The sequence below is a fragment of the Hyperoodon ampullatus genome (genome assembly GCF_949752795.1).
Source record: "Hyperoodon ampullatus genome assembly, chromosome: 8".
NCBI classification, from domain to species: domain Eukaryota; kingdom Metazoa; phylum Chordata; class Mammalia; order Artiodactyla; family Ziphiidae; genus Hyperoodon; species Hyperoodon ampullatus.
This window is the reverse complement of record NC_136921.1, coordinates 30,770,865-30,774,488: the sequence shown is the minus strand read 5'-3', so window position 1 is coordinate 30,774,488 and position 3,624 is coordinate 30,770,865. Positions and strand designations below refer to the sequence as shown.

At 42.0% G+C, this 3,624-nt stretch overlaps 1 pseudogene across 1 annotated transcript; it reads right to left on the bottom strand.

The window, feature by feature from the left end:
* Positions 1 to 504: 504 nt before the first annotated feature.
* On the bottom strand, positions 505 to 1,988 carry LOC307057187 (large ribosomal subunit protein eL6-like; annotated as a pseudogene). The gene is made up of 2 exons: positions 1,336 to 1,988; positions 505 to 711 (listed from the first exon to the last, which is right to left on the bottom strand). The product of its transcript is annotated as a large ribosomal subunit protein eL6-like (transcript).
* Positions 1,989 to 3,624: the final 1,636 nt, after the last annotated feature.

Sequence of the window (3,624 nt, the reverse complement as noted above, 5' to 3'; positions counted from 1 at the left end):
TGTAGAAGATATTTTCTGGTAGGTTCTGGCCTTTTTCATTGATGGTTGTTCTGTAAATAGTCGTAATTTTGGTGTGCCCATGAAAGGAGTTGAGCTCAGGGTCTTTCTAGTCCACTACCTTGGCCCATCTCTTAAGTGCAAATCTTTTAAATTGGACTAAACCTGTTTATATCCCATGTCAATTTTTCCTTTTGGGGAGACATATCTCTAAGAGCTCTTTGTAAATGAAGAAAATTAGCCCTTTGCTACATATGCTATATGTATTTTCCTGAATTGCCCTCCCCCTTTAATTGAGGTATAGTTTAATCAGGGTACAATACTATATAAGTATCAGGTGTACAACATAGTGTTTCACAATTTTTAAAAGTTATATTTCATTTATAGTTACAAAATATTGGCTATATTCCCTGTGTTGTACTATTCCCTGTGTTGTATATATCCTTGCAGCTTTTTTTTTTTCTTTTCAAACGGGTCAGTTAGTTAATTCAGTTCTTTGTAAGAAGTTTAGAACACTACTTTGTGAGGATAAATTCCATTTGTGAGAGCAAATACAGAGCGAAGGTAGCCCTGGAGCTGAGGAACAGCTTTGATTCTTAGCAGAATTTGTGAGTCCGCAGCTTTCTGATCTACCTTGCTCTGCTCTGTAATCTCGTAGTTCTCTCTCTCTGTGTTGAAGATCTCACCTTCCTGGTGCCTGAGCTTACGCAGCTTCTTTTTAAAAACAAGAAATTTTAAAAACATTTTTATTGGAGTATAATTGTTTTACAATGGTGTGTTAGTTTCTGCTGTATCAAAAAGTGAATCAGCTATGTGTATACATATATCACCATATCCCCTCCCTCTTGTGTCTCCCTCCCACCCTCCCTATCCCACCCGTCTAGGTGGTCACAAAGCACCGAGCTGATCTCCCTGTGCTATGTTGCTGCTTCCCATTAGCTACCTATTTTACCTTTGGTAGTGTATATAAGTCCATGCCACTCTCTCACTTCGTCCCAGCTTACCCTTCCCCCTTCCTGTGTCCTCAAGTCCATTCTCTATGTCTGCATCTTTATTCCTGTCCTGTCTCTAGTTTCTTCAGAACCTTTTTTTTTTTTTTTTTAGGCTCCATATGTATGTGTTAGCATACGGTATTTGTTTTTCTCTTTCTGACTTACTTCACTCTGTATGACAGACTCTCAGTCCATCCACCTCACTACAAATTACTCAGTTTCGTTTCTTTTTATGGCTGAGTAATATTCCATTGTATATATGTGCCCCATCTTCTTTATCCATTCATCTGTCGATGGACACTTAGGTTACTTCCATGTCCTGGCTATTGTAAATAGAGCTACGCAGCTTCTTTTTGAAGTAAGCATCAGTGAGATGTTCTGGGATTTTCACACCACTGATATCAATTTTGGTGGAGGTGGCAATGACAAACTTCTGGTGTGTTCTACGCCAAGGAACTCAATTAAGGGACAGAGACCCAGTCACAAGTAGCAAGCCACTGCTCAGCTGCTTCAGAAAAATGACCCTCTTGCCTCTGTGGTGCCCAGGGAGGATGATCAGAATGGTCCCAGGAGTGATGCTAGCCCACAGTTTTCTCACATGCTTACTGAAGGGTTTTTTGCCGACTCAACAGTTTTCGAGGGCACATCTTCAGTAGGATAACACCTAGGCATTTTGCAAAATTTAACCACTCGGGTACCACCATTCTTGACACCACCAACTGGTTTTGTGACAGTAGCAAGAACCTCCACCTTCTTTTTCTTTTTCTTTTCAACCTTGGCTTTATCTCCTGAATACTTCCTCTTGTACAAGGCCTTTCTGGAATACATAGCCGATCGGGAATGTCTGCCAATTCCTCTGACCAGGACAGGGTTTCGGCTTCAGCGGGGCTTCCCCTTCTTAACCTTCTTCACCTTTTTAACCTTGCCACCAGCATCAGCCTTCTTGGCTTCAGGTTTTTTCTCCTTAGTATCTGGCTTCTCAGCTTTTTCGCCCGCCATCTTGCGAGATGGGAAAGAGCTCCTTGTAGCTCATTTGTTTTATACATAGTAGTTGTACCTCTTAATCCCCTACCTCTTTCTTGCCCCTCCCCCCTTCCCACTCCCCACTGAGTTGCCCTTTGTTTGTTGAATTGTTTGTGGCCTTGGAGAAATGTTTAATTTCTTCTTCTTTTTTAAAATGTAGTCAAATGTGTTATAGCTATTCAGTAGGTAATTATACTGGAGAAGCAAGAAGAAGGTGGGAGCCTCAGCCTCTATTTCCTTGAATAACAGATTAGGAGCCAGGAGAGGGACCTTAGGGTTTGAGATGTGGGAGCTGGGTTGGGGGAAAGACCAGCCAAAGGGAGGTGAGTTAGGAAACTTGTAGGATAACCACGTGGCTGGGTCACATGGGAAATATGACTAAGGGCTCTGGAATCAGCCTTTGTGGGTTCAAATCCCAGGACTAGTATTACAGAATGACTTTGGCTGGGGGCAGGTGATGAGCCTCCTGTGCCTTAGTTTCTTCATGTAGAAACTATTAATATTTTATCTGAGGCTTAAATGAGATAAGGCCTGGCACAGTGCTTGGCAGACAGTGAGTGCTTCCTAGAAAAGAAATAGAGAACTTGGGTTAGCTTGTAGGAGGAATGGAAATGAATAGACATATGGAGAAACTCGTAGATTGTAGGTGAGTGAGTTTGAGAGGAATGAATTATCGATCCTCTTTCTGTGGTTAAAATCATGACCATATTACGAAAACAACAATCGAAGGCTGTGGCTTGGAGGTTCAACCTAGATACTCTAGAACCAGAGAGCTTGTTCCAATTCCAGCCCTACCCCGTACTGGCTTTGTGACATTGGGCAAATCACATAATGTCTCTCTGCCTTGGTTTCTTCAACTAAAAGTGTGGAATAATAATTATACCTGTCTTAGAGATGAAGATATGAAAAGTGAGCTAAAATATGTAAAGCACCTAGAAAACTATCTGACACAGCATATGTACCTAAAAAATAGTTATTATATTAGTATTAATCATTTTTTCCCTGTATCAGGTGCATTTTTTTTTTTTTTTGCGGTACGCGGGCCTCTCACTGTTGTGGCCTCTCCCGTTGCAGAGCACAGGCTCCGGACGCGCAGGCTCAGCGGCCATGGCTCATGGGCCCAGCCGCTCCACAGCATGTGGGATCTTCCCGGACCGGGGCACGAACCCGTGTCCCCTGCATCAGCAGGCGGACACCAGGGAAGCCCATCAGGTGCATTTTTACTATCACCTCATTTGAGTTTTCTGAGATAATTGTTCCTTTCAATACACATCCACCTATTGCCAAGATACTGTTCCTGATATTACTAGGTACTAAATTATGGGGTTGACTTAAGTCTGCCCTTCCATCCTCTGGATCTTTCATATTCTCTGCTAAACTAATAATATTCTATGTTATTAATAGGTATTGATAACTTCATGTTATCTCTCTCAAATGACATTTGCATTTTAACAAGAATTTTCAAGGCCTTGACTCAAAGTGGTGAGTAATGTGGTTATTTTAGGGATCCTGGCAGAGAGAAACAGTCCTTGGTCTGGGAGAGCTTTCCTAAATTCTAAATTTATATCAAGGCAGCAGCTGCCTACCCTGCTCACTCAGAATATGGAGTGGG